This window comes from Phalacrocorax carbo, chromosome 1 (genome assembly GCF_963921805.1).
Source record: "Phalacrocorax carbo chromosome 1, bPhaCar2.1, whole genome shotgun sequence".
NCBI lineage: Eukaryota > Metazoa > Chordata > Aves > Suliformes > Phalacrocoracidae > Phalacrocorax > Phalacrocorax carbo.
In genome coordinates, this window is record NC_087513.1 from 52371185 (window position 1) to 52383335 (window position 12151).

General features: G+C 42.9%; 1 long non-coding RNA gene across 1 annotated transcript; it reads right to left on the reverse strand.

Moving 5' to 3' along the window:
• Positions 1-6694: 6694 nt before the first annotated feature.
• Positions 6695-11073, reverse strand: LOC135314728 (uncharacterized). The gene is made up of 5 exons (XR_010374195.1): positions 10941-11073; positions 10044-10105; positions 9327-9445; positions 7532-7641; positions 6695-7339 (listed from the first exon to the last, which is right to left on the reverse strand). It is a non-coding gene; the product is annotated as an uncharacterized LOC135314728 (long non-coding RNA).
• Between the last annotated feature and the right edge of the window lie 1078 nt (positions 11074-12151).

Here is a 12151-nt window from a genome sequence, read left to right on the forward strand (position 1 = left end):
CTGTAGCCTAGCAAAGCCACACATCATCTTGTTGCTTTAAAGGAGATGCAGAGCTGCAGGGGGAAAAAAAAAGACACTCATCCTGGCTGAGTTATACAAGTATTTTCTTACCTGTATAATTACACTAGTGTAATTACATAGACAAGTACTTAGGTTGCCTTTGTCAGTGCTTCTCTTCTTTTATATAACTCCTCGCTATAAACACTATTCAAACCAATGCTTTATAATTTCAGAGTATGTTGAATAGTAGGAGGTTGTGGTTTGGCTGCCAAGCAAATTAGAGAGATGAGTACTCTCCCTGGGTAAGAACAAAGGAGTCAATTCAATAGCAAGCTTGTTCAGGGAATTGAGAGTAGTTATTTCACAGCTTCTGACCTTAGATCTTTAGAGTCACTGTTCCAGGGAACAGAGCAGATGCTCTGTTTGTGGTTTGTCCAAAGGTGAATACAATGAGGTGAAACTGCAAGTCTTAAATGCAGCAACGCAGAGCTGGAGAGAGTGGGACAGAGGTGTGTATGTACCCTAAAATTCCCAAGAATGGCATCTACTAATGCATGCATTATTAGACTCCATTCATAAAGAGGTGTAACTGCAATGTGGGATTTCTATTTGGCTCGTTTATACCATACTGCCGTCTTAGCATTTTCCCTTGGTGACTGTTTCTGTGTGTCTCAGAACCTGTATTTTCATGTTTGAAACAGGTAGGGTTTAAGAAGCCCTGTGGAGACAGCTTAGGAAATGGGAAGATAATGCTGTATATGCACATTTGCAGATATTATTGTCCAGAGACAGGGTTTCTTCTGCTGAGAGAATGTGGAAAAGCCTCTTCTCTTTCAGACTGAAAACTCAAGTTGTTACAGGAAAGAAATTCCAAAATCATGGTTTTCAAAAGTCCAGACCTCTTTGCATTTTTACCTTTCCACAAAGTTCCTTCATGTTCCCCAAGCCTTGCTACACCAGTTTAGGGCTGAACACTGAGGATTTTCCCCATTGCTGAATCCTGGCAGCCCTGAGGTGAGATACTTAAAAACTGAGAAGAGAGAAGCTGAGCCTGCAAGGAGCCACACACCTGGCTCCAGGGCTGCACGCTCTCAACTTGCTATTGCCCCTTGCTTAGTCAAACTGGCAGGTTCTCACACATGCCTCTTCAGCAGATAGCTCTATTCAATTGTTGTTAAAACATCTTCCCACAAAACACTTTAGTTTTGATAAATCAGCGCTTTCAGATGAAAAATAGTTCTACCTAAAAATAAACAACTAGCTTCAGCTTTGAGAGGTATAGGTTAGTTAATTGTATCAGCGAGTGCTGACTTTTAAGGTTAGATATAAACACATCCTTAATACCCAACCAAGCTCTGCTAAGAAGAAAGGATGATTTATAGAGCAATGCAAAAACTGGCAGAGCCTGAGGCTTGAGATTAAGCCCTAGCTTAATACTTGTTGATATTACTGCATCCTATTCCCCCCAGAAGGGATGATACAATACAGCAGAGAGGCACCAGCTTTTGGTCATGTTACTTTCAGTTCCTGTTAATTATCTCCCATGTTGAGGTGTTTGTACTCTGCACATGTGCCTGCTAATGACAAAGGATCTGTTACAGTCACACTAAAAACATTTAGCAATCTGTCCTGATTAATAAGCTAGAGCAATATTTTGTTTCCCAAAGAAATGTGCTTCATCTTGGGTTCACTTCACAAGTCACCCTCTGAACACATTTATCACACTATTTTGACTCCTAAAATTGAACTCTAAAATTCATATCTATCTTCCTCTCCCATTTCAGCTAAAATGGTTTCTTTGTATGCCTTCTTTGAGCAGTTTTCATGGGAAACAGTGATGAGCTATTTGTCTTAGAAACAGTTCAAAGGACACCTGAAAGGTTTAAGGTTCATGCCACCTGGCCACCATGTGGATTATATTCTTAACATCTAGAATGTAAGGTAGGGAAAATGCATCAAGCGCAGCTGAATATCTGATCCAGATTCTGCCCAGTTTTATGCAACCCTGCACAGAACAGGGAGCACAGTCAAAGCCACTGCAGCCCTTGGCTCCAACAGACACCAATGCTGAGAGTATGTGAAGCTGCACTGGCGTCATATTGGCTCAAAAAAGTGTAGGTTAGGCATATACAGTCCTATCACTGTGAACATAGAGAGAGTGCTACTAGGGCAGTGGCTGGAATATAGATTAATAAACTGTGAAATATTTCTGTGAACTGCTCTGACCCCATAACTGTGAGTTGTGCAGCTAACTGGCTACCTGTCCAAGTGCTGGCGTTTTCTGTTTGGATAATATGCAAAAGTCTTCCGGTACAAAATGCATCCTAATCATCCAACATTTTCCATTGCTTTTAATTTCAAAATAAATGCAATTAAAATTTAATTTGGCAGTATCATATGAGGTTTTGTTATTAAAATGCAACATCTATTATATACACTATTCAACGTGCATAATCTTTCAAATCCTACAAGCAGCATACCAAAATCTCCATATTGCAAAAAGCAACCCCTATGAGAGCTGAAGAGAAGTGACATCCAGCACTGGTCCACAGACGGGTGGTTACTGTAGATCCACAGGGTCCTACCGCCTCCTTCTCCCAGTTGCGGCTGGGTTAGGTGGACAGCTGAATCCTTCTGTGGCCCAGGACTGTCTGTCTCACCGCATTGCTTCAGTGGCTGAGGGCACAGGTCACCACACAGACTCATTGCCAGTACTACCCTGTAACTCACCACAACACATAGCAGCAGCAGAGCAACTTCAATAGTTTATGAGCTGCCCAAGGCTTAAAAAACACATTTGGACATTCAGGACAGAGGATATGAATTATGAGAAGTTTGGGAGCCTAAGCCAGTGTTAATACTGACTAACAAGTTTTCTGTCCCAAAGCATCCTGTAGGTCAGCCTACCCACGGAAGCTGCACTGGTCTAAAGGCTGGAGTAGTCATTTTGGTGACATTATTTCTTTAGAAAAATCTCAAGGGAATTTGATCAGCCTCTCTGGCCCCCATAATCCTCAAGTTTGTCACAAAACTGTCTTCTTCCAATCCCTATAAGCTACGGCAAGGCAGTGTGTGCTGCTTAGGTGACACTCACATGCCAAGGCCCTTTGGGACTGTTCCCAGTCACCTATCTTATCCGTATCGCACAGCAAAGCGACATCATTTGCTGCACCTGCTGCAATCATAAAGAACGGCTTACCCCAAAGCATACTTTGATCTCTGTTGCAATCTTTTCTTTCTTTCTTCAGAAATTTGTTTTTCTTTCTTCCAGCTTGCAAATCTCTCCTAACTACTGTCTGCAAGTGTAACTACTGAACAATTTAACTATCCCTCTGCAACATTTTTGAAGCTATTAAAGCATGCAGAGATGCAAAAAAGGGAAGAAAATCTGGTCCAGGAAATGGGAGGACTGTTTGAATTACAGTGTCATATTTTGAAATTCTCCTTGGAGAAAATACATTCTTGAGAACAGCAAATATATGCACCCATTATTTAAGAACTGGGCCCCCCCATATCTTTGCCCTGCCAGTTAATACACTCAAGTTTAAATAGAGTCTTATTAAACACTGCTACTTTCTTGCCCAAATTGTATTAAAACTTAATTGGCAATGCTTCTTTCCTACATATTTTTATTTACCCATTTTTCTCTTCCTCCAGGCCAGCTCGGTTTAGCCACAGAACCTTATTCCCTTGACCTCAAAAACAACCAATTCCTTTTTACATCTTCATTTTTTTTCCTGTTATTATGCACTTTTATCCTGTTGTGTTTTTATTCCTCTCCCGCTACTGTGTAATTTTTCCTGAGCATCAGCATTACACGGGCTAGATTCTTGACATAAATCTAATAGCCCCAGAGAGTTTGTACATGCAGATCTGTGTTCTGAGGCTTTAATCTAGAAATGAGCACCAAATTTAGAACAAATCGGCTACACAAATCAGCTGTTCATATAACTTCTTCCTAGTATCCTGAGACAGCAGTGCCATATGCAATCAATAGAAGCCAGTTATCTCTCTGACACTCGCTGCAGGTGAATAAAAAACAGAAGGAACACACTGAGATCTCATTTTCTTCTCCTCATCTTCCATGTCAGTGGTGAAGAAATGGTTATAATTAGAACCCTTAGATCTTCTGAATGTAAGTGGTGAAGGACTCTTTAGAGCTTTGGAAGCAGTTGCCTGGAAGGAGTTGAGGAAGAGCTGGGGAATAGTCCTTTCTCCCTATAGCTTGCTAACTAGTACCACTATGGAGGGAATATATTCACAGAATCACAGAATTCCACGCTGGTAAAGATGTATATATACCTTCTGTTCTCCCCAGACACATGGGTGAATATTGAAATTGTGGCTCAGCCACAGAGGGGAATGGTGAAATTCTTAAAATATGTCTGAAACCACTGGTACCTGATGAATTAAATGCTTTTTCTTGTGCAGAACCACAAGTAATTACTTTAATAAAATGTTATATGAAAAATATATGAAAAATAATTAAATGCAAAACCTTAAGACATATTTATGATAGAAAGCAGAGACCCACATCGCTGTACACAGGTAACACCATCACGTTTCCTTGTTAAAAAGCTGCAGTTTAGTTCTACCCGAGTTACGTGGGTCTTTCAGTTTACAAATCCTGATTACAAAGAGCTTTTCACCAAAGAATGCTTGACAATGCTTGATCGCTTATTTGCCTTCCAATAATCTTCAAGGTCAAATAAAGAGCTATCTGTTTCCCTAAGTTAAAAATCAAAATTGTTCAGCCTTGGCTCGGAGTAGAATATTATTGATCTATCATGTCACAAGAAAGATGCTGCATGACCTCAATCCCCTCATAGCTTGGAATAGATGAAAGGGCTTTGGAAGTTGACCACAAACCGACCTGTAAGTATTTGCAGGCTGAAGGTGTAGTTGGATTTGTAATGGCCGAACATGGATTAGCTTCCTTATAATTTGTCTTTCTATCATTGCCATTAACATTTTCTGTTTGTCAGGTACAGCATTAGCATATAGGGCCCTGTAACACATTTGCAACATAATGAGGCTAACGAACACAGAAATATTTTAGCAACTTCATCTATTGTGCTTTCATCCTTTGATAGATAATTGCCATAATGGAGTACTTTACTATTTTGATCCAGTAGAGCATGAAGTCCTATCACAACTGTACACTAATCAGGCCGGTCTATCCGTCCTTGCTCACATGAATAACTGTTTACAGACTGTGTTCCAAAATACTTCGCCCCATGCTTTCTCATCCTGTGGTTTCTGCTACTTCCACCTCCATTTTCCTAATCATAAGATTTTAATGTAATTTGCTGAAATAGAACATTAGTTTCTTACTATGCCATACCTGTTGTCTCGTTTCCCCTTAAGACTTCTTCAAGTCACCCAAGGAGGGGAGAGGAAAGTTTTCAGAAATAATTTCATAGGATCAGAGGATAATGCAGGTTGGAAGGGACCTTCAGAAGCTCTCTAGTCCAACTGCCTGACCAAAGAATGGTCAGACCAGGTTGCTCAGGGCTTTTTTCAGTCAGGTCTTGAAAACCTTCAAGGGTCATGATTGCACAGCCCCTCTGGGTTCCTGTCCCACTTCTTGGCTTTCTTCATGGGGAAAATGGCTTTCCTTACATCCAGTCTGAACTTCTCTTGCTTCAGTTTAGGTCCCTTGTCTCCTGGCTTCTCACCATCCACTGCTACAAAGATCCTGGCTCCACCTCCTCAGTCACCTCCTTGTATGTATGGGAAGGCTGCTTTTAGGTCCCCTCAAGCAATTTCTTCTGGAGGCTGAACAAGCCCCATTCCTTCAGCTTCCACTCACAAAGCGGGTCCTCCAGCCTGACTGCTGTGGTGACATTTTGCTGAACTTGCTCAAGTTTATTGATATATTTTGTTTTGAGGAGGCCAAAACTTGTACTATCTTGGTGTGATCTAACAAATGCTGGTAGAGGGAGATAAACACTTTCTTCAGTTTACAAGCTGTGCTCCTGTTAATACAGCTCAGGATGTTTTCTCTGCTGCTAGGGCACACCACTGCTCATGTTCAGCCTTCTGACTGCCAGCACCTTCAGGTCCTTCTGCACAGAGCTCCTCCCAGCCTGTCAGTCCCCAGCTTGTGCTGTTGCCAGTGGTTTGACCTTCCCAGGTGTAGGACTTTGCACTTGTCCTTGTTGAGGTTCATAAGGTTCCTGTTGGTCCATCCCTCCAGCCTGTCAGAACAGCAGCCCAGCCCTCAAGTGTATCAAACAGCCCCCTCGATCTGGTGTGATCTGCAAACTTGATGAGGATGCAGTCTACCCCCTCTAAAACTCTAGAAATGCAATCTGAGGACATGGCTGGAAAAGAGTGCAGAAAGATACTGCTGGGAAGGGTGTGAAGAAAAGCCATGGGACTGAGGGAAGATTTTAGACTTGGGATATTCATATCTAATTATTATGTTTGGGACTCCTAAGGGCTACATGTACAAGGGTGCATGGCAGGATGAGGCAGCTGTTTTTCTGAGGATTGACATATTTTGCTATGTTTTTCTGCAGATTTATCGCATTGGAAGTAGGTGGAGTCCTGCACCAAGAACTGCTTTGTCTCAAGAAATCAGTAAAATCACTTGAGGAGACACTGAGCTCATTGTTCTTAAGGAAACAAGCAAGACTATTTTTCTGATCACTTCAGTCTTGTGATATTTATTTCAGTATCATGGACTAACACTTCAGCTTTGTTGTGACCCCATGACCCCTCAGGAGCTCTGACTAGAGGCCATTTGTCAATGATTATTATTAATACTCTGGTATTACCTCTTTCTTCTCTTTAACAATCAGCTTAGCCTCTCCCAGGTATGTCAAGAAGATGATGCAGAAGATTTGGGGGGCTGAAATTCATACTTGCAGAGAACTATCTTCCTAACGTTTTCACTTCAGAAGTACTGTGGCAATACAATTAAAAATCAATTGCTAGCAACAGAATAAATTTCACAAAATGTACTTAACCAATATTTCAGTCATGGAGAGTTTTCTTATGAGGCCTCAAAGTGTCATCAGTTGTAATGAGACATAACATCTTTTATTTTTGCAATTCATATGGCTGGAAAAAAATGAGACATTTTCAGAAAATGTAAGCCTTTCTTTTGGTCTGAAATCATGTCGGCAAAAGACCCCCTGTTGTTGCCTGGTGGAGGTATTCATATTTAATGAAAAGTTGAGTGTATTTCATTCACATCTTTGACTTCTGACACTTGGGCTTCAGATCTCCTCAGTCTCTGTTTCAAGTTAAGATTCTGCAATAGCGCTGCTTAGAAATAATTGAAGCTTACTCTCATGTTCTTAAATGACTCCCTTCTTAGTCTCTCTCTCTCCTACAAAAAGAATGTCATCAGTTACACTTGAAGACTAGGAAGCTACATTAGAAAATCACATAATCATTCAGACCCGGTAGTATTCACCCAAGGGGAGTGGCTGGATAGTTTAACTAGCAGTGTATGTTAGACCCCTGTCCTGACATCCTTGGTTTCTCTGAACTTTTTGCCCACGACTAGCCATTGACTCACCCTGTGCTAGTTTCAGCAGATATAGTGATGCTGCTTCTTTTCAGTCTTGGTGTTTTCTCCTTCAGTGGCTGAAACAGGGATAGCAAAACTTCCATTTCAGATGTCCTTAGCTGCACAGAGGGAAGGACAAGTTACAGAGATGCTCATGACCTGGAAGCATCTTTACATTGTGCTAAAGCGATGGACCCAGCTGACAACCTCTCCTTACTTGCTCTGCAGCTCTTATATAGCCTTCATGACCCTGCCATAGGGTATGGCTCCTACCTGTCAATTGTTATAAATCCTGTGATAAACTCTGTGTTTCCTGCTGACACTTTGTTTCCCCACTTGTTTTGTACTGCCTTTATCACACATATCTCTAAGGGTCCTCAGTGCATCCTACCACCATCTGGGGATCTGGCAGTGTGGCTCAGGGCCAAGATAAAGCCAGAGCAGCCCCTTCCCACTGATGCCCATGGGGAGAGGCCCTAGCCAGCCATCCCAGGGCGTGTCTGGCCCCAGAGCTCCTCACCAGGCCTGATCCTGACCCACATCCATTGGCTGATGTCGTGGTTTAGCCGGCAGCTCTGCCCCACACAGTCGCTCGCTCACTCCCCCACCGGTAGATGGGGGAGAGAATCAGAAGGGTAACACTCGTGGGTTGGGATAAGAACAGTTTAATAATTAAAATTAAAAGAAACAACAATAGAAATGCAATGTAAAGGAGAACAACGAGAGGTGCAAAGCCCCGGGGGAGGGGGAACGAACCGCCGAAACAAACCGCACGCGCCGCAGCCGCTCGCTGCCCGCCAACCCGGCGCCGCGCGCTCCCAAGCTGCAAGTGCAACCCCTCCATATACTGGTCACGGTGTCACATGGTATGGAATGAACCTGCCATTGGCCAGTCGGGGTCAGCCGCCCCCACCACGGCCCCGCCCCTCCCAGCCCCCCCCCCCCGCCACGCGGCAGAGCGTGGGAAGCTGGAAAGGTAGCCGACCCCCACAGTGAGGAGAATTAACCCCTTCTCAGCCAAAACCAGCACAGCTGACATCCCAGCACCACCTCGGCCCATCCCCACAGAGGTGCCCGGTGCCCAAGGCTGGGGCTGCCCTTGGCTGCCCTGCTCCTGGCTGGGGTGGTGGGACAGGCATGGGCTGCCAAGCCCTGCCCTGACACACCCCCAACTCCCATGGGGCCTCCAGCACCCCAGCCCCAGGGAGCCACCTGCCCTCGTAGAGCAAGGACAACATCTACTCAGGTACAGATTCTTATCTGTATCATCTTATCTACGTATCATATCCAGTCAAATACAGCTGCTGATCTATATTGCAAGCATGGCTTTTCCATGGAATCCACAATCCAGCTGATCAAATGATTGCATTCCTGTTTTTCTACAAATTATTCAAATACAAATTTCACATTTGATGGAAGTTTCAGGTTCAATGGATGCATGTGTCCTCAGCCACTGCAAATACCATGAATGGCAGTAAAATGTATTTACTGTCATCTTCACATCCTAATTCTCCATGGCCACCTCCAAATACAAAGTCAACTGCTGCTCATGCCACAAGCTGCTGTAAATCCAACACTGCTGGTGATCTGAGTCCCACCACGCTGCTCTGCTCTGCTGTTAGCAAATAATGCTTTACTGTTTCCCTTCTTGCTGTTGGCTTCACAAGACTGAGTTCAGTCCCAGGGGATGATGCACTCTGTGCAAGCTAATAACACAAGGAGCCCTTAAAACTAAAGTCTTTTAAAACTGAATGGCAGAACTGTTCAATATTAGTCTGAGGTTTGCTTATTTGGTAGGTCTTACCTTAGTGCCTGAAGTTCACTGTCAGTACAGTGCTACAACCTCTCTCACCTTCTGCATTCATGTAGGTAAATGCAGTTCCTTGGTGATCTCTGTATGAGCTGTATTTCAGGCCTGGAGGCCTGGAAAGAAAAAGATGCAACATCATTGCATTCTAGCTCTTATCTTCCTTGTCCCTGCATTGAAATTAGACCCTGAGAAGCACTGGCAAATGCAGCACCTCACCTCTTCCTCTGTAAAATGACCAATACACCCAGCACATGCCCCATGTCATGTGCTTACACCCCTGAGCTCTCCATCACATGCCACCTTCTGTATCCCATCCCACAACAACATGAAGTGTAATACACTGGGTTTCCAGGAAGATGAGAAATGGTTTAAAGGACTACTTAAAGAGATGTTGTAAATGGGGTACTGTTGCAGTGGGCCGGCTCTCTGACCTTCCCATGCCTTCTCCAAATGCCTCCTCCACTAAGATGTACTCCTGTGAGTTTGTCATAAATAGCTGTACCTAGGAGAAAATTATGCTCTCTGCAGAACAACAGAAAAATCCTCTCCCATTGCAGACTGTAGAAAAGCAGATAGTGGGTATATAAAAGGTCAGCTATTTTAAGGCCCTTCAAAAGATGATGAAAAATCTCTCCCCTTCAGAAAAATCTAGGAACCTAGGAATAGCTAGATGCATGATAGAACTCTTCATAATACAAATACTTCCAAGACCTTTTAGAGTCCTTCTTCTCATGTTACCTTCTGCTACAAACTTTTCCTCTATTCCAGTTTATCTACATTTAGCAAATAAGGAATAGATAGTCAGGAAATGAAATTAAGTCGTATCATATCTTCAGTTGCTTGAAAGCAGTCTCATCTATGAAAATGTATTTGTACTCTGCAAATTTATTTTTACAGTTTGCAAAGATGGCAAGATGCCCACATATTTCTGAGAGCAATGCAGTTCAGTAACCCTTCAGCGGCTGCTATTAGGCATCTGCTGTACAAATGACACTATCACTTGCATTAAACAATCAGTCCAGCAAGCCAGAGTTTGTATGTCCTTTGGATAAGGTCTTTGATGAATAGACCCTTTTATCCTTCATTTCCAATTTCTCATTAATAACATTTTCTGTGATCATCCAGACACAAAGAATTAAGACAATAATTCAGTAAGTGAATACCAGAGCCTTAGCTTGCCCAATGGAATAACAGCAATTAAGTTTCTGCCAAAAGACCATTGCTTCAGACATAATGATGAGCAATTATTATACAGGCTTGGAAGGTGTTTATACATAGTATAGTAAGTTAAAATATTCCCTTTTCTTGGGAGTTGCCTAGTGGTAGCACCAAACCTATCAATTAAATTACCTAATGAAAGACATTTCAATATAAAACAATCTTCATTCACCATGTAACCATCTCTTTAGTAATAAATTATCAATAACATAAATTAAAGCTTTTGTGAATGACCATCTTCCAGCGGACAAACTTAATGAAAGAAAACAATGGGTCAAGGTAGATAATATTTCTGTGATGCTAAAATAATGAAAAACTTTAGGAACAACCCTCTTGTGACAAGGATATGAAACAAGCAGAAATAACAATTTGCTACTCAAACAAGCTTACCTTTATCCCACCTGACTTTGGACACTGTAGGCAGTCAGAATAACACTCAGCTAGCCTAACGCTGAAATGCTGTGTCTGTCTCTCTACTGTGTCGTGGTTTAACCCCAGTCAGCAACTACACAGCCGCTTACTCACTCCCTGCAGTGGGATGGGGGAGAGAATCAGAAGAGTAAAAGTGAGAAAACTCATGGGTTGAGATAAAGACAGTATAATAGGCAAAGCAAAAACCATGCACACAAGCAAAGCAAAACAAGGAATTCATTCTCTATTTCCCATGGGCAGGCAGGTGTTCAGTCATCTTCAGGAAAGCAGGGCTCCATCACACATAACGGTCACTTGGAAAGACAAACGCCATCACCCCAAATATCCCCCCCCTTCCTTCTTATTCCCCCAGCTTTATATACTGAGCATGGCACCCTAGGGTATGGGATATCCCTTTGGTCAGCTGGGGTCAGCTGTCCCAGCCGTGTCCCCTCCCAGCTTCTTGTGCACCCCCAGCCTACGCGCTGGTGGGGTGAGAGGCAGGAAAGGCCTCGACTCTGTTTAAGCACTGCTCAGCAGTAACTAAAACACCCCTGTGTTATCAACACTTTTCAGCACAAATCCAAAACACAGCCCCATACTAGATACTATGAAGAAAATTAACTCTATCCCAGCCAAAACCAGTACAACAGACTATATAGGGAGGGAGTGTTCACAGTATTCTCATAAAGTATTGCAGTTAGGGGCTAGGAGATAAGTGATTGCAATTCAGGCATCGCTATTATGTGCATGCGGAGTGAGAAGATGAATGTAGGCACAACAGCCTGCCAAGCTGCTGAGATCTCTGACGAGTGAACATTTGACAATGTGCATGGCATGCCTGCTGTTGTTGGACTGCCCTGATACCATCACCCATCCCCATCCTTTCTTTGTACCATATCCAACCATTTAGGACTAGCCATGGCAGTGCCGTTCCTGATGCATAACTTCATGCTGTTTTCCCTTTCAGAAAGTGACCTGGCAAAGGGATAGAGCACCCTGCACAATGACCATCTCTTGGCTGTATCATCTGAACACATGAAGGAAATGTGGTTTATGGGCTGCAGAAACGATAATCGCAGCCTTCCGAATTTCATATCCTCTTTCCATGAGTTCTGTGCACATTTTCACAGGCCATGAATTCTCTTTATTTCACTCACCAAAATCTCAAACTAACTAATCGTTTTACC